General features: G+C 35.3%; 1 pseudogene; it reads right to left on the bottom strand.

Moving 5' to 3' along the window:
• The window catches only part of LOC149534710 (carotenoid 9,10(9',10')-cleavage dioxygenase 1-like), a 38,184-nt pseudogene extending 17,926 nt beyond the window's left edge, over nt 1–20,258 (bottom strand).
• Between the last annotated feature and the right edge of the window lie 4,348 nt (nt 20,259–24,606).

Here is a 24,606-nt window from a genome sequence, read left to right as displayed (position 1 = left end):
ACCAAATTCAGTACTTCATAACATTCTGGATCATATAGGATACCAAAATTAATAACACCAACAGATACTTAGGATCCTTGCAGGGATACTATGCCAATACATGCATGGTTACATCCTTGGCTTCGATTATTGGGCCAGTGTATGGAGCCTTTATATCCAACCATTTGTTACAAGTTGGGGAATGCATTTCATGCCTAGCATTCAAGTGGTGCATCTACATATGAAATTTTATCACCTTGAAAAGCTATATTTAATCTTGCTAGCTGGGAACAATTGATTGTTCATTTTATTCTTACCTAATCTGATGATAGTTCTATAGAAATTTGTAATCAACCCAGCTAATTAGTAACTAGACCAATTTAACTAGGTTTTGGTTTGTTTCTTTCTAAACATATTTTCTATGATATGTTTTTGTAAAATTTCTTGTGAAATCTGCCCATTTTTATGGTCTACTTTATTTTTGTGCAGGATCTTGAGATAACATCACTTAGCACAGGTTGAGTGAGTTTTTTTTTTTTTTTTGTTGGATTCTAGAATATGTATGTAGCTCAATCAATTTTTTTGTTGTGCTAATATGTAATAAGAACCTTCAAAAAGATCTCTCTTTATATATAATGGCTACAAGTTGTGCAATTTTTCATTTATCACATCTACATTTGCTTTACCATTGCTTATAAGAGTGTTTCAAGGTTGGGGACCACTTCAACATCATTTGCATGGTTTATAGGTAATGTCATTATGGAAGAGGCTTCTACAAGGGAATGAGCCTCGTGATTATGACATTTATATAGAAGTAGAACTTTCTTCTTCAACTCCTTTCACTCAAATCATTAGTACATTTGGGCTCATTTTTTGACCATTATTGGTTGAAATTTCAACCTAGGCTGGTCAAAATTTGGACCAACCAATTGGTCAAAAAAATTCTCATCAAAATTTTGACCAACTTATTGGCTAGTCAAAATTTAGGCCAATATGTTGGTCAAAAAATTTCAAAATTGTTGGCACAATTTCTGCCAAGCATTGGTCAATATTTTGACCAATGTTGGTAGAAAACTACATAGCATTGGTTGAAATTTTGACCAAGACTTGGTGGAAAACTGTCAAGCATTGGTTGAAATTTTGACCAATTCTTGGTAGAAAACCCCCAAGCATTGGTCAAAATTTTGACCAATGCTTGGTCGAATTTTTTTTTAGGCATTCCATAAAATAGTTCACATGCCTTGCCTATGATTTGATATTTTGCATGCATCCTACACTCTCTTATCCGACTGATGATGGACTATAGAGAGTGATCTGAAACGATGATGCTAAAAAACACACACAATCAAATCCAAAATGAACTTGCATGCAAAATTAACAATATCAGATTTTCACAATCCATTTGTTATGCAAGTTCATTTTGGATTTGATTGTGTGCATTTTTTAGCATCATCGTTTCAGATCACTCTCTTTAGTCCATCATCAACCAGATGAGAGAGTGCAAGATGCATGCAAAATATCAAATCATAGGTAAGGCATGTGAACTATTTTATAGAATGCCTCAAAAAAATGTCATAAACTATATATAGAATTCATTTTGATTATAGTCATAAACTATATTTCCACAATCAAAATAAATAGAATAAATGCATCATGTGAATTATGAATAGCAAAGGAAATGAATATGGGTGATAGGGAAGAAAATTCAATAATAGAGGCTCTTAACTTTAGTTACAATCATGAAATGGGTGATGCACAACTACCTCCTGGATTCACATTCCATCCCACTGAAAAAGATCTCATAACACATTATCTCATTAGAAAGGTTTTAGATAGCAATTTCATAGGAAGGGCCATTGTTGAAGTGGACCTCAACAAGTGTTAGCCTCAAGAAGGGTTCAATTCCCTCCTTTATTGTTCACTATGCATATAATCCCACACACCCATTTGATCTCAAATGATTATATGTACTAAATGTTGAGTGTTTGTGCTAAGTGCTCCAAAACCATTCATTTCATGCCTTCATCTATACGTAATGTCTTTCTAGTTTCTTTCTACTTGCACGCCCATTTCATTTCATATGATCATTTGAAAATTGTGTCACTCTAAGCTCTCAATTGTTTCCTCTTGATTGATCATCTCATAACTGTTGATTTCTCTAACATAATTTTTTTTTCCTAACATGTCACCTACTAATATAGTGATTAGTAGTAAATACTATGATTTATCTCAATCTTGGTTTCAATATTGGCTACGGTATTGTTATTATTCTGAGCCATTTTGTTAAAGACTATATCTCTCAAAATAGTGGCATGTACTAGACAACCTATTCATCATGTATTTGAGAGACAATAGCCTTCACATAAATATAAGTTTCTTCTTATCATCTCTAGAGAAAAATATAAGACAACTCAGGATGCAAAAAAATTGAGTGTAAGCTAGAACCATAACCAATGTTCTCATCATGAACAAAATAGATCAAGTAACCATCATCCTCCTCCAGATCTAACCCAGAATCCCTAGGTATAAATATTGCCCCGGAACCAAATCTTCTAGGTCCAAAGTCAAAAACCCCTAGCACATTGCCTCCAACTTCAATGTGAAACTTTCCCGCCTTAGGTTCTACATGAAGACCAAACTTTACAAGTCCCTTGACCTTAGCTACTGAATCTAGTTTAGTACCATACACATAACATTATTTTTTGCATGCATTTTCAATCATAAAGTAGAATTAGATATTTCCCAATCAATCTTGTATCCAAGGCAATAGGATCGACTAGAAATGGAGACAAAATTAGAGAAGTAGTGTTCTATGAAGAGGGTATGTATCAATATAATCACTCAAAATTGTCTTACCTGCCAATATACTTTTCATTAATCCTTGGAAAATCTATTGTAGACTTTGACAGTTTCTTTTGTGAAGCCTTCCCACTCTTTAAATTGAAATGCATCTCATATCTAATCACCAAAGTAAAAAAGATAATATCTAATGACTCATCCTTTATTTATGCATGGTTTAGTAACCGAAGCACAAAAGAACTACTTAAGTTTTTATTTTTCTTTGATGGGTCCACCAACTAGTTCTAGGTCCAAGTCAACCAATTGACAAGTGTAAAGGAAAAATTCATCACCCTCCTCCCATGCATTGGATAATATTTAGTAGACAGTGTCCAACAGAAAAGATATATAAGACTCCTAAGAGATATCTTAGCTTGTTTTCACAGTGATTGACCAGCCTATGCGGGATAATCATAAAATTGACAATAGTAATATGAACTTATCCACTACTATTTGTAAAAGAGAAAAATGTAATTTTATTAAATATAACATTAAAAAATGCAAGGAAAAATGAGTCTTGAAGGAAACTTAAGGAAAAATGATCTACAAGTTATTGAGACAATACTAAAATATTATGCTTGTGTCTTAACAATACCATTATGAAATATGTAGCAGTTTGGTAGCTCAAACCATCTCATCTTAAGATATTTTTGGAATATCAAGGTAGTATACCAAAACATTCTTTCATTATAATATTGTAAGAAATAATGAATTTTCCATCCTTCACCATATCCTAAGATAGCAACAAGTAAAATTGAGCAATTTGATTTATTTTGGAGAGATGTATAGACAACCTCTATCCTATATTTTTTTATGAAGAATAAAAATGATATAAAGTTCTAAGGCTTTAAATACATTATTCATACAACTAAAATATTTGAGTTTAGATAGTTTCCAATAACTTCTTCATACTCTTTAAACAGCAAGGCAATGATATAAGACTACTCTGAAATAAAAATACCTTTGGGGAAAAATAGATATGAAGATTGATGAAAATTTCATAGTTATCAATTATTGCAAAGTCATGCATCATGATAGGCTTTGAAAGCGTTATGGGAACTAGATCAAGCATTATTCCCTCCTTCATGACAACTTGATAAATACAATAGGGAGGAGTATGTTGGTAGCCAAATGTAAACATTTCTCCTGCACATAATGGAAAAAGTGATCAAGCGCATAAATCTATATTTTAAAGCAGTCTATAGCTTTCTCAAACATCCTTTATGAGTAATTACATTAACTATAAAATCTAAACGTGTTCTGCTATTGTGATCAGATTAAACTTTGACAATGCATTACAATTATTTGATTCTTCTTTTTTGTTCTAAAATAGCCTATAGCTTACTTGAACATTCTTAACTGCATTAAGTTTTAACTATCAAAATAGAACTTGTTATGCTACCTGTATTTGGATCAATCTTTGGGTGTGTAGTGAATGAATGAGTTAATTTCTCATCATAATCCATCAATCCAAGAGTCTATAAATCTCCATCTTCAAAGACTCGAAGAGCATCTACAAAGGAGAAAATAAGAAATAAGTTCAATATAGGATTACTTTTCCTTCCCTGAAACACTAAATAGTTTCTTATCTATTGTATCCTATTGCGATATGAGAAAAAGGAAAAAAATCAACAGGGTAGAAAATATGCTAATAGACAAGGTATTGATGAAGAATTCCATTCATGTTAGTAGTTTCTTGGTACTTCACTATTAAATTTTTAGGTCAAATAGGAACCTATGCACAGGTTCAGTGTGAATGTGTTCAAGTTCGAAGTGCTTTGACTTAATCTATCTTGTACGTCACTATAGTGATTAAGTGAAATATTTTATTTAGCCAAATAAGTCTTACCTATAATTTTTTGCTAGTCAATTGGCCTAATCTTCAATCTCATCCTTATAAGTGATAAAGATGCTTTTAAGTATAGCTAGTTTTCTAGAATATTTGATTTTTTGTTAAATTAATATAAAGATAGGAACAAAATAGAAAGATTGTCACATACTACTGTAAATATCCGTGTAGCTGTGAATAGCATTAGTTGTGGAGATTAAGGAATTATATGCTTTCAAATTTTGAAGATTTCACCTTTGTGTGTTTTATGTGCTGTTATATGGTAATAAGACATAGCACTAGGCATTAAAATTTTATTCAATCACTTTTATTATATTTAAAGGATCACTAGATCAAATAGGTTCTATTCCCTGGCTTAACCATTTAGAAATACTATAATGGTAGAGGGAAGAAAGAGAAAGTATTACAAGGGTTATCTACCTCTGAAAGTGTAGTAGCTTCCCATGATGATATATAAGTGTTGTGTTGGGTGCATAATATGAAAAACTCAGATTAGTTGAGTAAAGAAATATATAGAAAAGCCAAGATTGCAAATGCCAAAATATCAACTCTTACCAACATAACAAATTTCTCTCACAACAAGCAATATATAGCTAATGACACATTTATAAAATATTAAAAGAAAGAATATCACCATGCATTAAGAAAATGCCACCCATAGCATGGTTCCTAAGTTAAAGAACTTGCCTATTCCACCTCCATATGACATGTCCAAGGGACCAAATTTTGTACGTAACACATGTATCTAGACCATTAAAAGTACAAATATTCCTTTAAGATCTCCAACCTATAGATTAAATGTAGACTAATCATTATAAATATTTTATTCAAACAAAATCTTTCTACTTTGACAATATTCTGTTCACCTTGACTTTAGTTAGAGAAGGTAGAAGTTAGATGGGGGTTAGCAACATGCCTTGACTAATCCTGATAGCAATGACTAATGTGATTAATGAATCAACTAATAAAGATGACTAAAATATCAAAACATATTAATGTATAGCAATGTTTTTCTCGAGGAAATATATGGTCTTCAGTGAGATATAAAAGGAAATATGAATTAGATTTTATCTATGTGTGCTCTACGCAGATGGAAATTACCTTTTGAAAATCATTCAGTAGGGGAAAGCGTGTTCTTAATAGGTATATTTATTCTTTATATGGCTCTACCCTCTAATTATAAATAATATACTTCTTTTCTCAAGCAATACATCAAATTTACAAGGGCTAGTATATTACATAGCAGTAGTCAGCAGTGCATGGTGTTCATATTGGTGGAATACTTTTTGTAAATATTAGAAATTCAAATCTATAGTAAAAAAATTGTTTGCTATTTAGTTTCAAAATTACTCCATGCTTTATTTTAAAATAATAAAATGCTTTTCACAAAGAACCTATGCAAGTATCCAGCCCAGTATGACTCCTAACTCTCATGTAGCAAAGGACAGAGCTTGTGCAAACTATAGAAGCTAATCCTCATATTTTATTTGAAGGAAAAATTAGTTGGGTTTTCACAATAGTAAAATAAAAAAAACTGTTTGACAAAATTTCTTAGATTTTAGGTTACAAAAATTTCAATATGAAACAACGCAACACCTTACAGAGGTATCAAAGCACAAACATCCTACTAGCCTGTGGGTAGTGGTTCAGTATTGGAGATGGCTAATGTGGGAATAAGTATTTTAAATAGTTAAGTGCAATAAATTGTTCAGAGATGTTAAATTTGTACCTTAAAATGAGGTTCTTGAAGTGAGTATTATGCTCTTCCATTTGGGAATTTAGCTTATGACTCCTCTTCATATTTCCTTTACCCTTGAATTGTGAATCAATGCAAGAGACTTTGAAGATACATCAAGTTGACATGTTTTCTTATTGTCTAGTCAATATATCACATTTTTCAAATGAAGGTATTACAAATGATGCTCTTGAACTATCCATGATAGAGTAAAAGGAAGTAGAGGAGCATGAAAAAAAATTACTCAAAAAAAATAGAAATATGTATTCCTTGTTAGTTTTTTATTTCTAATAACCAACTCAATGAGATCTCAATATTCTAAACATAGCTAAATAATATTTAATGGTAAGAAAAACATGAGTAAAAATGGATACAATTTGTTCTTATAATAACACAACTCTTACCTTTTTAACTAATAAAAAGAGATTTGTGTACTTGTTTCACACCATTCATGGATTAATAAACTCCTCAATATTAAAGAATGGTCTATCTGAAACATGCACTTCAATGAAGCCTATAGCCTCATCAAGTTTATTTCCACTTGAAAATATTTGATATTATTTGGTGTAAATTAAAGATAAAATAGAATATTAGAAGAGGAGGGAGAGATGACCAACTTTTTTTTAATTTTACAATCAAAATGATGATGGCCCAATAGGCTCAAATATGACTTAAGCACTAAGTTACTAAATGATCCTTTGATGATAATGAATTTCAATAAGTTGTATTTGAGGAGATACAACTAACTGATGTAAGATAGAAGCCTAATTATCCGAAATGAAAACTTATAACATAATAAAAAAGACAAAAATTAGACATGAAATTGTAGTGAGTGGAAATAGAAACCACATTTCATCACTTACATAGGATTTAAATTTGAAGTTATTTTGAAGGGTATAGGAAATCTAGATGTTATATACCTTGGTATAGGATGCCTTCTCACTATATACCTTATACTTTCTCCCAAAAAATTCAAAGATCATTCATTTGATCCTATACTTTCTAGATTTGTAATAGTAGGTTTGCCACCTATTATTGGTCCTTCTGATAATAGTAACCTGGCTCTTTCTTATTTCTCTCCATATGTCCAATCTTCTCCTTAAACTCCTCCAACTCATGATAGAGCCACTTGATTGATCTGAAGTTATCAATCATGTTGTTACGAGCATTATTCAATAAATTCATACCCATATCCCTTGCATTATCAGTTATTTCCACAATAGTAGGATCAATGAGTTCTTCAAACTTGGACTGGTCCTGATTATCTACCAAAATCTAGGGGTTCATAACCTCTCTTACAATACCCATTGTCACAGTTCTGACTTTGAATTTCTTCCAAGCTTTTCACCTTTCCTTCATTACTACTTCACCACCCTCACCCCCAATATCCTCCTTTTCTTGCTCCTAGGGTTGAAACTGGGAATGAATAGGGGAAAGTGGAATAGTCAAAATATCCAACCCCTAGCTCAAAACCCTCTCTTCATCTATACCTATTTCCCTCTTCCATTTCTTCCCTACAAGATCTTCTAATTTGATAACCTTTTCCTCCTTTCCCTCTTAATCAAAAACCATGTCCTCCCTTTCCTTATCATCCTAACCTAAAAAATTTTGCTGATGTCCTCTGGGACTCTTTGTTTGAGGGATTATGGTAGAAGGTGACTTTGTATCCTTTCCTTTAATTGTCTTACCTAAGGATCCTCCCCCTCTGAGCTAATACTCTAGATGTCATCAAAATTAGAAGAAAAACTAGAGCTACCCATGTCTTTAGTAGCATCTGCATCATGCGAAGGGTTATTGCTAATTGTCTAAGCTTTGAAATACTCATGAATTAACAATAATAATCCCTCATGCAGAGCAGGATTAACTGAGGGTTTCTTCTTGAAACTAGAAATAGCCTTACTCATAGATGTAAATAAATAGTATGGAAAGGAAATTTTAATATCATGGTAGAAGTGATTAAGAAGAAGAAAATGATACGTTCTCACTTGATCAAATCTGGTATCTAGAGTGATGTAATCAATAACAACTCGTAAGACATACCTCCAAAGTTTCTTGATGGACTCCATTTCATAGTACATCTTGCATTTAAATAGGTCATTCTTCTCCTCCAAGATCTTCACAAAATCCTTCACCATGTTCGTCAATAGCTTCTTATCTATGAAGAATTTAAAACCCTCCGCTGGGATTTCAAACATAGTAGCAACTACTTCCTTTGTGACCTGAAAAGAACACCATTCACTTTCACCTTCCCATCCTTCCATGAATTCACCATGCTATTTGTAACATCTAGGTCAAAAACATGGAGTTTTGCAATGTATTTTTCAATATCTCCCTTCTCTAGTTTTTCCCAAACTTTACCCTATTTTTCCATTTTTCCATATCCCCCATAGGCTCCTTCCTAATTCGTTCACCAACCATCTCTTCACTCTCAAATCTAGCAAATCTCATAAACTCTACTCTCTGCAAACCCTTCTTAGACCTATGGAAAATTTGGTTTCTATTCCTCTAAAAAGTGTCAAATTTTTTTACATTACCCCATAAAATGTAGCAAAAGAAAATTTTGACCCACAATACTTGTTGAAATGACACAAATAACCTCAACTGCTTGAATTTTTGTAAATACCTTTATTACTTGAACTCATTCCCCAGTATCCATAAATAATCATAATAGCAATTAGATCTCCACTGTACACCCCTAGATTTTTTCCAGTTTGATGAGACTCTTGGCTTCTACCAGAATATTCCTTCCTGAATGCCATGTCAACAACTTGTCTAGCTTGACACCCTCATTGGCAAACCAGTCTGCCATGGAGTTAGCTTCCCTAAACACATGTGTGACATAGACACTTTCAAATTTATCAAGTATAGCATAGGTCTCTTCAACTAAGTTAGCAATAGACCAAGAAGGTTGAGAAATATGATTAATACAATTTATGATATTTTTAGAGTCCCCTTCTAACCAAAGTTTTCTTATAACCATATCAAAGGCCAACTTAACAGATTGGCAAGCAGCACTAGTTTCAGCAAAATGATTGGTTTGGACTCCCAAAGGAAGAGAAAAAGTTGCCACACCTTCTCCAAAATTATTCCTTATAACTCCTCCACAACCCAAAGTCCAAGGTTACCTTTAGAAGCACCATCAAAGTTTGCTTTATGTTGTCCCTTTCAGGGAAGAAGCCATTGTACTTCCTATCTTTTTGTCCTCCTATCCTTTTCTTTCTCCTTCTTCTTACCTTCATTCTCTATATCTCCCCCCTTCCTAACCTAGTCATTTTCCTTGATGCTCCTATAAATCTTTTCCCGAAGAACAAAAGTAGGCTCCTCTTTTTCTCTAAAAATTCTTTTGTTCCTTTCCTTGCATATTCCCCAGTAAAAATGAGGAAAAATCCAAGTAATTTGCACAAACTTTTCCACTGACTAAAGAAATCTAGAAATTTTTTTGACATGCACCAGCAAATCCCTAAGTCCTTAGTTAAGAAATCCTAGACCTCCCCTGAACAAGGATAGTGGATGAATAGATGATTACCCATTTCCATCTAGCTTTTACATAAAATACATCTATTGGGAAAAATATGGCTTCTTTTTATTAAGTTATCTTGGGTTATAATTTTGTTTTGAAGAGCCAACCAATAAAAGATATTGATCTTTGGAATAAGACCAGGTATCCATGTAGTCACCCATGGGGGTTTCTCCTTTAAACTCCAAAGAGACTTATAGCCTGAAGCAACAAAATAATAGCCATTAGGATTATCCCCCCAAATAACCTCATCTATTCTATTGCTGAAAACCATAGAATTTAACATTGTCATAATTGGTTCAAGATCCTTAGAAATGAGAGAAAGATCTCTCCATTCCTGGCCAATTCTATAATTAATAACTTTTAACCCAAATTGCCTTATAAAAAAATTTTCCTAGATTTCAAAAATAGGATTATTAATAAGGGGGGCTTGGATTAGCTAGTTATCAGACTAGAATTGGGTATCCTCCCTGTTACCCAATTTCCAAATAACCCTAGCCTTAGCCAGATCCTTGGCCTTCTAAATACCATTCCATATGATCGATGCCTTTGGAATATCCTCATTATTAAGTGAAAACTAAAGAGAAGGTCTTTTGATGTATTTAATAACAAAGATATCTCTCCATTCTCCAATACTATTAAAAATGCACCAAATCTTCTTTTCCAGGAGGGCCTTATTAAGATGGGTTAATTTCCTAATGCCCAACCCACCATAACACTTTCAAAGACAAACATTATCTCAAGCCATCAGAGGATACCTTTTTCTCCCTTCAAGACCAGTCCATAAAAAGTCCCTCTAAATTTTTTCCATTTTCTTAGCAAATTTAATTGGTATCCCAAAAAGACTCAAAGCATACATAAGAAAATTTTGAAGAGTGGATTTAACTAGTTGGCATTTTTCAGCTTGACTAAGCAAACCTCCTTTCCATCCCACCAACTTTTTTATGAACCTATCAATGATCCCATTCCAGAAAGAGTCAAGAGGTTTAGTTCCCAAGGGAGCCCAAGATAAGTGGAAGGAAGCTTTCCCACTCCACGTCCAAGGATCCTCACAATTTTTCTCTGTTTGACCTCAAGAGTATTAACAAAGAAGATTGAGCTCTTATCCCAGTTAATAAGTTGTCCCGAACCTCTAGTATAGAAATCAAGGATCTCCTTCATTACCTTTGCCTCTTTAATAGAGGCATCCCCTCCCATAATTGTATCATCCATGAATTGCTAATGGGAAAAAGGAGCACACCTAGAGGAAGGTTTTAACCCTTTTAACCTTCCTTCATGCTTATTTTTCTCAACTAGCCTTCCACTACATTTAGCCATAATAATGAAAAGAATTGGCAAGAGGAGATCTCCCTATCTAAGGCCTCTCGAGGGTTTAAAAAAAATTGAAGGAGCACCATTTACCAAAATAGCAAGAGAAGAAGTAGAAACAATCTAGGAAATAATCTTATAAACTTTCTAATCAAAATCAAAAGCCTGAAGCACCAAATCAAGAAAAGACCAGTCAACCTGATCATAAGCTTTTGAGAGATCTAGTTTTATTAGCATACCTTCTCTTTTACTAGATTCCATTGAATGTATTACTTCATGTACCATCATGATCGAGTCCAATATCCGTCTACCAGGAAAGCTAGTTTTTTGCTGAGAAATAATCAAAGGGAGAATTTTCAACATCCTAGAAGTAAGCACCTATGAAATAATCTTGTAAAATAAATTGCATAGATTGATAGGTCTAAATTTAGCTAGAGAAACGGCCCAAGGAGATTTAGGAATGAGGACTAAAAAAGTGTAATTTATCTCCTTTAGAATACTCCTAGCTCCAAAGAATCCCTGAATAGCCTTCAACACACCATCCATTACCACCTGCCAATAAAATTGGAAAAAGAAGGTAGGAAACCCATCCATGCCAGAGGATTTATCAACAAGCAAAGAGAATAGAGCCTCCCTAACTTCCTGAGCATTAGGGATAGCCTAAAGCATTTTTTTGTGATGGGGTTGGATAATCTTAGGAATACAAGACATAATATCATTTTGATCTATCTTAGATAACAAGAGATCCCAAGACAAAAAGAGAGGAGAAAAAGGAAATCGCCTTAGCAGAGATACCTTTCTCTTGAGTTAGCAATTCATACCCTTTCTTAATCCCTAAAATTCTATTATTTTCTCTATGTTTGAGAGTGGATAAGTGGAAAAACTTTGTATTCTAATCCCCTTCCATTAGCCAATTAATTCTTGATCTTTGCCACCAGAATTTCTCTTCCTTACTAATGATATTGTGCAAATCAGATAATATAGATAGCTCAACCTCCCTATTTAAATCATTATAACCTTCCTGCTAAATATTATCTTGAATAGAGGAAATTTTAATAGAAATATCCTCATTCTCATGAAAAATATGACCAAAATCCATTTTATTCCATACTTTTATCATTCTCTTCACATTACTCAACTTTCTAGCAACTCTAAACATAGCAGTACCTTCCACATCTATCCCCCACTAGAATTTCACTTTGTCTAATAAGTCAGGGTAAGAGGTCCACATCTTTTCAAACCTAAAAGGAAAATTCCTTCTTGGTTCAATAGGAGAAACCAAAAGGGAAATAGGTGAGTGATCAGAGCTAATTCTTGGGAGTAGAGATAACTTACAAGAGAAGGACTGCAACTAGTCAGGGGAGATTAAAGCTCTATCCAGTCTGACCTAAATACATTCCTTGCCTATTCTTTTATTTGACCAAGTAAAATTTCCTCCCAAAAGTTCCAAATCTAAAAAAGCCAAGCTATTTATAAAACTACAGAGATCCTGTTTACTTTCCCAATTAGGTGCCAACCCACCCATCTTCTCCTCATACACTAATAGAGTATTAAAGTCCCCCATGATAATACCTTTCTTTAAGTTACTAGTCTACACTAGCTCTCCAACTTTAGACTAGTAATTCTTCCTTTCTCTCTTATTGTTGGGAGCATATACATTCAACAAAAACCAACTTTCATTGGAATACATATGAAACACCCTATAGAAAAGGATATTGCCATCATTATATGCAGTATTGAGTTTAAACTGCTTGATGTTGTACAAGGTTAACAAGCCTCTAGATGTACCCTCTAAATTTGAGGCTTCCCCAGTCACGGTATTACTAAATTTGTGATGGGGACACAACCCAAGAACAGAATGGACACAACAGAAAAGGGAAATTATATTAACTGAGAAAATAAGCTAGTAAAAATAGTACAGAGAAAATAAACTTCAAAACATGCCCTAAGGGCTTACAATAGCATAAATCTAGAGATAAATTCTCCTTATGGCACCTTCTCTCAAACTCCACTCCGCACTGCCTTTTACAATGCCAGAAATCTCCTTAAATAGACCCCAGAGGGTTAAGGACTAGAAGTACATTCTAGAAAGTGCTAGTAGGCATCCACTGACAAAATAGAAGGTTCCAGAAGCTGCGTTAGAAGTCGGTGCAAATCTAGAAGAATCCAGAAACGGTAACCGGACTTTCGGGAGGCATAACTTTTGAATCGTAGCTCCGATTGACGAACCATTTACATTTTCAGAAAGCTCTCAAAGCGCTCTATAGCCCTATGGACCAGCTTCACTCATCCCCCATTTTTTGACCCTTTTTGAGGTCATTTAATGCCCCAAACCTGACTTTGAAGCATTCTTAGGAGGTCTCCAAAACTCAAAAAACTGCAATAACTTTCAAACTGTGGGGCCTATTGACCTGATTCTTTTTCTAGAATGCTCTAAATCATGATTACATTCATCTAGCCAATTCACACCTTCTAGTTTATCGAAATGATGGCCCAAATACATGCTCCTATTTTTTTGGGATTTTCAAACGCACTGATAGTTGAACTATGAGAGTTGGAACCTTTATTTGAGCCAAATGGGTATCCAAAAATGTAAAGACATGAAATAGAAACTAAGTCTAAGTACATTTTTTGGGTGACATAGGATTGCCCTTATACCTATGGATGCTCCTGCATCAGACACCTAGGGTAGATTGAAAAGTGACCCTGTCACTTTATGGATGGTAGAGGAAATCCCAAATGGGAAACCTCAGCTGCTGAAATCCAAGTTGAGTCCTCGATCGGTCGTCCTTTCCATTTGACCAAATACTCTTCATAATACCTGTTTTTGGTACTCCTACCCACATGATGATCTAGAATGTCTTCTATCTCCTCCTTCTTAGAAGCAGGAATTGGACATGGCTCTAAAACCAGCTCCTCATCTGCACCATCATCATGATACTCTGTTAAATCTGCAATGTTGAAAATGGGAGAAATGTGAATACCATCTGGCAGCTCCACCTCATATGCATTTCCTGAGTCATGTTTCTTCAAAACTTTGCAGGGGCCAAATTTCTTCATTTTCAGCTTGTTGTAAGTACCAACTGGAAATCTTTCTTTTAATAAGTGCACCATGACTAGATCCCCTACTTGGAATTCCTTATGTCTTCTCCTTTGATCAGCCTAGCTTTATACTCTTGATTCATCTTGATAATGTGTTCTTGAACCTCCTCATGTAGACACTTGATGTGTTCATTAAATTCCTCAGCTTCAACACTTTTCCTCTCCCCTTTTTCTATGTTCCTCAATTCTGGTGCAGTCCTTGGGCTATTCCCATATACAATTTGAAATGGTGATTTTCCAGTACTCCTATTTACAGAGTTATTATAAGAAAACTCTGCTTGTGGTAGAATCAAATCCCATCCCTTGGGCTTATCTCCAACTAAACATCTCAGCAAATTGCCCAGACTTCTATTTACCACTTCTGTTTGGCCATCAGTCTGTGGGTGGTGCGTGGAACTAAATTTCAAGTCTGTTCTTAACTTCTTCCACAATGTCCTCCAGAAATACCCCACAAATTTAGTATCTCTGTCAGAAACTATACACCTTGGAAGACCATGTAGTCTTACCACCTCTTTGAAAAACAGGTCTGCAATATGGATAGCATCATGAGTTTTGTGGCATGGAATGAAATGTGCCATTTTGGAGAACCTATCAACCACCACGAATACTAAGTCATTACCCCTTTGTGTCCTTAGCAATCCAAGAACAAAATCCATACTTATGTCCTCCCATGGCCTTGATGGAACAAGAAATGGCTGATATAGGCCAGTATTTTGACTAAACCCCTTGGCAACTTGACAAACCTGGCAACTCTGTACAAACTTCTTCACATCTTGTGTAATTTGAGGCCAAAAATAATGTTCTCTAAGAATGGCAATGGTCTTATCCTGACCAAAATGTCCTGCCATCCCTCCACTGTGTTTCTCCTTAATCAAATTTTCCCTCATGGAACTCCTTAGAATGCACAATTAACTACCTTTGAACAACATGCCATCCTGAATCAAATAGTCTAACCACTTGGTTCTATCTACAGCAATAGGTTCTTTACAAGCTTTCCATGCTTCAGCAAAATTAGGATTCTTGGGGTACAAATTCTTGAGTTCATCAAACCCAACTACTTCAACCTGCATTTTTGTAAGCAACAACTGTCTCCTACTTAGTGCATCGGCAACCCTATTAGATTTTCCACTTCTATGCTTCAACACAAATGTATAACTCTGCAAGAATTCTACCCACTTCATATGCCTCTGATTTAATTTACCTTGGCTATTTAGGTACTGTAATGCCTAATGATCAGTATACAAAACAAATTCCTTTGGCAATAAATAATGCCTCCATTTCTTTAAGGCCTGAACTATTGCATAGAACTCTTGATCATAAACAGAATACTTCTTCTTTGCATCATTCAATTTTTCACTAAAATATGCAATAGGCTTACCTTCTTGGCTTAATACAGCCCCAATAGCACTACCACTAGCATCACAATCCACCTGGAATACTTTTCTAAAATTTGGAAGTGCCAACACAGGTTGTTCAGTCACCTTCTTCTTCATTAATTCAAAACTTCTCGCAGCTGCTGCAGTCCATTTGAACTCTTTTCTATCCCCTCTTATTGTATCAGTTAGGGGTGCACATATGCCACTGAAATTCTTAATAAACTTCCTGTAAAAACTAACCAGACCATGAAATGATCTTACCTCAGTAGCAGACCTTGGAGTAGGCCATTCCAAGATGGCTTTTACCTTCTCTGGATCCATTTTGAGACCTTCAGGTGATATAACAAATCCCAAATAGACTAACTCCCTTTTTGCAAAGACACACTTCTTTAGATTAATTAATAGTTTCTCTTCCCTTAGCCTTTCAAGGACACTACGAATATGCAGTAAATGTTCTTCCAAAGTCTTGCTGAAAATTAAAATATCATCCAAATAGACAATAACAAATTTTCCCAAGAACTTCTTAAGTACCTCATTCATGAGCCGCATGAAGGTGCTTGGGGCATTCGTCAATCCAAAGGGCATGACTAACCACTCATAAAGACCCTCCTTGGTCTTGAAGGCTATTTTCCACTCATCTCCTTCTCAAATCCATATCTAATGATAACCACTCTTCAGATCTATCTTTTTGAAGTATTGAGTTCCACTCAAGCAGTCCATAAGATCATCCATCCTTGGCAAAGGAAATTGGTACTTGATGGTTATCCTATTTATAGCTCGAGAATCTATACACATCCTCCACTCTCCATATTTCTTTGGTGCAAGTACTATAGGTACTGCACATGGACTCAGGCTCTCTCGAATCAAGCCCTTCCTCAACATCTCCTGAACCTATCTATTTAGCTCCTCTGTTTCAGTAGGAGTCATCCTGTGAGCAGCCTTGTTAGGCAAACTAGCTCCTGGAATCAGGTCTATCTGATGACTGATTTTCCTTACTGGTGGCAATCCATCTGGAACATTATCAGAGATAATATATCCAAATTCCCCTAGTAAATCTAAAACTTCAAATGGTATTGCACTACTACCTTCTTTATCTTTCCTAGGAATCAAAGCATAGCACATATGTTGATGTTTTATGCCATCTAAAAACTTCCTTCCATCAACAAGAAAAATCCTAGCACTGTTACATACCTTTTCACCTTCCTTAATCATGGGCTTCAATTTGTGGCAAACTCCATCCTTTGTCAGAGAGTATGTGTTTGCATGTCCATCATGTATTGCATGTCTATCAAACTACCATGGTCTACCCAATAATAGATGGCAAACATCCATCGAAATAACATCACAGAGAACTTCATCATGGTAACTCCCAATTTTGAATTTTACTAAACATTGTTCACTTACCAGGACCTTATGATCATCTTTTACCCAAGAAATTTGATAGGGTTGGGGATGTTTCTCCCTCTTGAGCTTTAGCTTAGAGACCATCTCTTCTGATACCAGGTTATCAGTGCTACCACCATCAATGATCACGTCACAACATTTATCCTCACACTTGCATCTGGTACAAAACAAACTCCTTCTTTTTCCTAGTTCATTCTCACCACTTAGTAGGACTCTTTCATTTACCAAGGTCTCTCCTCTTTTTGCATCCTCTGAATGTGATGATTGTGCATCCTTATCCACATGAGCAACCCTAGCTTGGCACTCAGCTCTCCTATCTGTCCTTCCTTGTCGTTGAGGGCATTCAAAGGCATGATGACCTTCTTCATTGCAATGGAAACAGGTACCACGGAAGCCTCCTCTTCCTTGTCCACATCCTCTACCTCTTCCTCTTTGATTTCCAAAGTCTTGATCATGGGAGCGGTTGAAACCCTCATTCCTCTGGTTTTTGCTAGTACCCACATCTTCATTTTTCTTTTGAGTTTCATTGCGGCCTCCAGATGATCTACTGCTTCCCCTTCCTCCTTGACCATGCCCTCTTTGTCTTCCTTCAAACCTTTTATTCAGCTTCTCTTCAACTCATAGGGAAAACTGGTATGCCTCTTCAATGCTGGTCATTCTTACCAAACTTAATTCCTCCTCGATGCTAGGTTGCAACCCACTAATATAATGAGCAACCTTCTCCTTATTTGCTTCCACATGCCCCGCTCTAATCAAGAGTCGGTAAAACTCCTCTGTATATTCTTGGACTGATCTTCCTGCTTGCTTTAACCCATGCATCTTCTTAAACAGATCAAGCTCGTAGTCCACAGGAATGAACTGCTTCTTCAATTTGTCCACCATGCGATCCCATCCTTTGATCTTCTCCTTTCCTCTTCTAAGTCTTTCTAGTTGAACCTCTTGCCACCAGATTTTGGCATGGCCTTTCAGTTTGGCCTTTGCAAACTTAACCCTATCTGGGTCCCTTATATCCTCATACTCAAAGTATTCTTCTAGTTCATTGATCCAATCGATCAACTCATCTAGTTTCAGATTTCCTGAAAATATACCCACTTCAATTGTAGGTCTTTTCCCAAACTTAGTAATGGCCCTAAAAAGCCTTTCCTCTACAGGATTCAGAACTTCCCTGTCAACTTCCTCTTCTGGTCCCATTACTTCCTCTTCATTGTCATCCTCACTATTGTCACCTGGGACAGCATTTGCTCCTCTACGAAGCTCCTCTTGCAATGCTTGTACTTGCCTCTAGAGGGCTCTAACCTCCTCAGGATCAATAGCTCTGGCCCTTTCTCCATGCTCTCTTCATGGAGGCATCTTCTAACTCGAACCCACATCCACACGGTCCTGGTGCAAACTACCTCACAGTCGGTGCTCTGTCTACACACTCAGGAAAACCCACTCTGATACCACTTGATGGGGACACAACCCAAGAACAAAATGGACACAACAGAAAAGGGAAATTATATTAACTGATAAAATAAGCTAGTACAAATAGTACAGAGAAAATAAACTTCAGAACATGCCCTAAGGGCTTACAATAGCATAAATTTGGAGATAAATTCTCCTTATGGCACCTTCTCTCAAACTCCACTCCGCACTACCTTTTACAATGCCAGAAATCTCCTTAAATAGACCCCAAAGGGTTAAGGACTAGGAGTACATTCTAGAAAGTGCTAGTAGGCATCCATCGACGAAATAGAAGGTTTCAGAAGCTGCATTAGAATTCGGTGCAAATCTAGAAGAATCCAGAAACGGTAGTCGAACTTTCGGGAGGCATAACTTTTGAACCATAGCTCCGATTGATGAACCGTTTACATTTTCAGAAAGCTCTCGAAGCGCTCTATAGCCCTATGGACCAACTTCACTTGTCCCTCATTTTTTGACCCTTTTCAAGGTCATTTAATTCCCCAAACCTGACTTTGAAGCATTCTTAGGAGGTCTCCAAAACCTGAAAAATTGCAATAACTTTCAAACCATGGGGCCTATTGAACTGATTCTTTTTTTGGAATGCTCTAAATCATGATTACATTCATCTAGCCAATTCACACCTTCTAGTTTATCGAAATGATGGCCCAAATACATGCTCCTATTTTTTCAAGATTTTCAAACGCACTAATAGTTGAACTATGAGAGTTGGAACCTTTATTTGAGCCAAATGGGTATCCAAAAATGTAAAGACATGAAATAGAAACTAAGTCTAAGTACATTTTTTAGGTGACATAGGATTGCCCTTATACCTTTAGATGCTCCTGCATCAATTTGATTTTCCCCAAAAACTCTTTCTTCATCTTAGTTTCTTGAACCAACATAATATCAGGTCTCTAATCTCTAATCATGTTCCTAATAATTTCCTACTTATGGGCACCAGTAAGGCCCCTTATATTCCATGAGATTAACTTCATTTTGTAGTCGTAGTACATTACAAAAGAATTTTTTGATGCCCATTTGCTAAACTTCTTTTGGTCTCCTCCTCTCTAGCTTGTTTTTCAGATCTTCTTCCTCTTCTAGACTGAAGTCCCACATATAGTGTGCTATTGCTTCTTGTCTCAATTGGCAAAGCCATAGATGGCTCCCTATAGCTTTTCTTTCTTGGCTTTGGTGATAAAGAAGCTTCCCTCTCCAACTCTTTATCCAAAGAGTGAGATATAGTTAAGGCCTTCCTTGGGGTCATGGGAATATTCAATGGCTCCACTTGTTTTTCCTTCACTAACTCATCATCTATGATAGAGATAAGATCCCCCCAACCTTTGATTGATTCTCTATCTCCGAGTCCTAGAGGTTCCCAACCATTACTGTACTATCCTCAATAAAATAATCTAAAACCAAGACTATACCTTCACTAGAAAGAACATCTATGCTATCTAAGATGCTAGAACAAAATTCTTTCTCCCCACTTTCAGTCTCATCTTCTCTGGTTTCAAAAACTAGCTCCTTCCTATCATCAAAAAATGCCATAGATTCTTCCACTAGCTTTACTAGCTGAAAGGCAGCTTTCCCAACATCATCTATTATATCCACTCTCTCTAGAATCTCCATTGACTTTATAGAAACAACAACCTCATTTTGCTTCAGAAGTGGCACATCTATAACTTCCACTCTCTCCAAAATCTTCATTTCCTTTACTAGAACTGCAACCGCATTTGGCTTTGGAGGAGGCTTTTCCTGATTATTGATCTTTGGTCCACACAAGACATCATTTTCTTTCCTTGTAGAAGTAGTAGAAGGTTTTTTCTTTTCTATCGTTGGGTCCTTGAGAACCCCCTCCTTCTGACCACTCTTGAAATTCTTCTTTTTCTAGATCAATTTGTCCCTCTGTTAAGAAGAAGAAAGAAACTTCTTATTCTTTTTAACCTTTGATTATTGATATTCCTTATGCCCTATTTTTAGACAATGAAAGTAGGCAAAGGGGATACTTTCATAATCTAACTTTTAAGCTTAGAGTGAAAACACACCACTTTTGGCATGTCATCCCCTTCCCTCACACCAATGCAAAGCCTTGCATAAGTTAATCTACTCTTTCAAGCTATAATTGAATCAATAGATAAAAGTTCCCCAAAAGAATTTGCCACTCCCATAAAAACATTCTCATTCTAGAACTCTAGAGGTAGCTCTAGAAGTATAACCCAAACCAATGCTTGTTGAAAGAAAGATTCACTGAGATCCAATTTTGATGACCATTTCTAAAGCACTAAGGTAGAATGACCTATACTCCAAGGTCCTTCATAAAGAATGTTAGCCAAGTCCTCTTTGCAAGAAAAATCAAAAGACAGAAATCCTTTTACCATTGTTGTAACATTGACATAGCCTTTAAGGTGTCATTTCTTCATAGTGAAAGCTCTCACCACATCTATCTTTAGTCTTTTTCCAATGAACTTCCCAACCAGAGTAGAGGCCATAGATGCAATACTATGATCAACAAGCTTGTTTGGTATAGCAATCACAAATGAACGCTTTTCCAAAGTAGACAAGATCTTAACCAGAGGGAAAGAAGACTTACCAGATAGTTTGACACCAAAAAGGGAAGACCTACCCACCTTAGGTGTCAGAAGAGGCCTGTCCAGTCCTCTGCCATTGTCACATGGGTTCCCATCCCCATTCTCCACTACATCTCCACACTTTTCCAAACTCTCCTCATTTGATCCTAGTTTCTAATTTCCCTTCCTTGTAGATTCCAGCCTTGGACTAGTTTCAAATTTTGAATGGGTGCTCCCCGTCCTCTCCCCTGACCGCTCCCACTCTCGCTCACCATTTATCATGTAATCATAACTTTATGTTATCTTAAGGTATTTTAAAAAATTTTCCTAAGTTAGTTGTCTCTTCATTAACTTTTATTTCTTTTAGTTTTTTTATTAAATGCACCTATTTTGTGGGGTACTTGCACCTTTGTAATTTCTACATATTGTTCAACTCATACCATGTTAGATTTCCAGATAACTATTTTCTTATAAGCTATATCATTTCAATTTCAATCAACTTTTAAATATTGCTTGAGAACTTTGATCTTTTGATTCATGTTTGAGCTTTAGTTTCTCTACATGAACTATGTCTAGTCTTTATTCAAGTTGCCTTTTTAATTTGCACAATAGCCTATGATGTATTGTATATCAAATTGGTCTATCAACTTTTTATTTATAACTTTCATCATCTATCTCTTTTAAGTTTTGGTATCTATTAATCTACAGTTGTGCTATACATAATTGACTCAATTGTTTTTGTGGTGGCTAGTATTAGTGAAGTTTATAAGTTTTCAAAAATCTTCTAACATAGTGATATTCTCCTGAATGATTCTCATTGTGATTCACTTGTGCATTGATTAGGTCTAACTTGTAAGTTGTCAAGTTGTTGTTTTTTATTTCTCATTAACTCTTTCACATTTTTTTGGAATTTTTTTGTTCTGTTGTGCATGTGTGTTGGGAGCACAAAATTTAGTTAGTTATAAATGACTAGCAAGTTAAATTCAGCATTTCCTTTGCTTGATATATTCTATCTCTTAGTATATTGCATCCATTGGTCTATGGTTCTTCATTTAGTTATCAGGAAACTCCAATATAAAAATAGGTATATTTGTACAAATTAGGAACCAAAAAAATGGTAGATTATTTTGTTCATGGTCTCAAGGAAAACAAAGACTGGTTGACAATAGCAAGAAACAACATAGATGACTTAGAAATAGTCTATCACAATGAAAAACATATTTTTCCCATCATAACACTAGCAGTTCTCTACTATCTCATTTTTGGTAATAGAGACCAGCACAGACATCAATATGAACCCAAGGTTTATACTGAACAAATGCAAGGTATGTAGTGAACTCTAACCAAAGTGCACTCAAATATTTAGACTTCCTTGGTATGTAGTGATTAATTTATTTTTATTGTTTGATTGTTTTCTAATTTGTTAGAGGATTCATGTGCAGGAATATATATAATAAAATATGTAGCTTTCTATGCCAAACTAACTCCAATGCGGACAAATGTCTAATAATTGGGATTTAAACTAAGAAAGAAGATAACTAAGATAAAGAAGCAAATATACTGGCCTAACATTTATTTATTGTAGCACAAATAAATTCTTTACAAGCATGAACAAGTCTAAAACTAACTCAAAGATTCAACAATTACACTAATAAGAATATGAAATATGATTCAATAATTACACTGATAAGAATATGAAATATGGAAACATTCTGTGTTTTCCAATTATTGGTTGATGGACAAAACCACAATACACCTATAGAGGGGACTAAAATAGACCAAGCACAGTAGGGAGAGGTCTTATTTCTCCTCTCAATAACTTGGCCAACACAAATAAAGAGGGCAAATCTAACATTACATATGCATCTTTCATACTTCTGACCTATACAAAATACCTCACCACCTCCAAACATCTTGTGTCTTGTGGAGGGATGGCAATAACTCCTCGCAAGCTTAGAGCACTAGCAAAGCACTAGGTGTGAAGAACACTCACTGACTAGATGTCAAAACTGTAATGATGGGACTAACAATCAAAAAAAGGTGTAAAAGGGCCTTTTTTTTATTTTATCTTTGTTTTCTAAACATTCAAGTGGCCCCTACTTTTTAGGTCTTATTTTGAAGGAATATTGACTGACATTGTTTCTTCATTTTGGGCAGGTGGACTACATCCTGGGTTCGAATCCCATGAATATATTGTACATGGTTGGGTATGGATCAAAGTACCCAGAGAGAGTTCACCATAGAGGCTCATCTCTACCTTTAGTTTCTTAGCATCCACAGGCCACTGGGTGTAGTGTAGGCTTCCAAGCCCTGAATAGAAATTCCCCCAATCCAAATCTTCTAATTAGAGCACTTGTGGGTGGCCCAAATTGCAATGATCACTTTTTTGATGATAGAAATGATTATGAACAGTTTGAACCTTCTACCTATATCAATGCTCCATTAGTTGGCTCTCTCACTTATTTGGCTCACTCCACTCACTCTTAAAACATACTACTTTTCCTCTATCAATATTAATATGGTAACAGAGTTGGGTTAGCTACTTTTAGTACAATATATAGACTCTTGAGAGTGTACTAAGTAAGAGTATATTTACCTTATTGTGAGGATGGCTCAAATTTGGAGCCTTTGTCCCCCATTGCTTGATTATGTTGTATTTTTCCTTGTGATCAGCTTTAACAAATAGATAATGATGTTTTTGAAGCATGATAAAAGGCTTTTGAGATCACTCTATCATATTTTCCTAAGTTTTTAATATTGGCTCTACCCTTTTTGAAAATATTATGATTAACAAAGGCTCTTTTTGAATGATATTCCATCCGCTGCCAATTTGAGTATGTTAGTAGTGAGAGGTCACAACTGTGATTGAGTATAAATTTTGAAGGAATCAATATTTTTCTCTCTTTCCTATTAAAAGATCTAAAATTTGACGTTTACTAACTGATTAAAGATCTAAAATTTGATGTTTACTAACTGAGTCTACCAAAGACTATGTCTCTGAATAGATAAATCCATTCACAAAGAAGAAGTTATAGACCTTATTTTTCCAAATGCTCCTGATTTTATAACTTCCATTAACACTGAATTCTAGGTAATGCTTCATCAAAATAGGACTCAGAACTATAAGAAATGGCTCAAAATACTTTTGTTTAAAATGTTAGGCTTTTGTTGTCCCGTATGAGAGTGGATAAATCAAATGGATGTTTCCCTAAAGTGACATGTCTAGTTTGAATGGATATGTCTAGTTTGGAAATATTGTAGAAACACTTCTCTTTAACACATTTTTTCAAACACTTGGCATGCACCCTTAAATTCCCCACATTTTGGGTACATGTCAATGAGAGTACTCCCTAAATAATCTTCAAACTCAAACCCATTCTTTAGTATGCAATCAAGAAATTTCTTACTATGGAAAAGAAAACCCTAATTTGCACAAATCTTGAGAATGAGGGTGAATGTAAAAACATTTGGGAAAACCCTTGTCCTCT

Source organism: Cupressus sempervirens, chromosome 10 (assembly GCF_028749045.1).
Source record: "Cupressus sempervirens isolate cs-2001-9-10 chromosome 10, ASM2874904v1, whole genome shotgun sequence".
In the NCBI taxonomy this organism is placed as follows: domain Eukaryota; kingdom Viridiplantae; phylum Streptophyta; class Pinopsida; order Cupressales; family Cupressaceae; genus Cupressus; species Cupressus sempervirens.
This window is presented reverse-complemented; position numbering and strand designations above follow the sequence as displayed.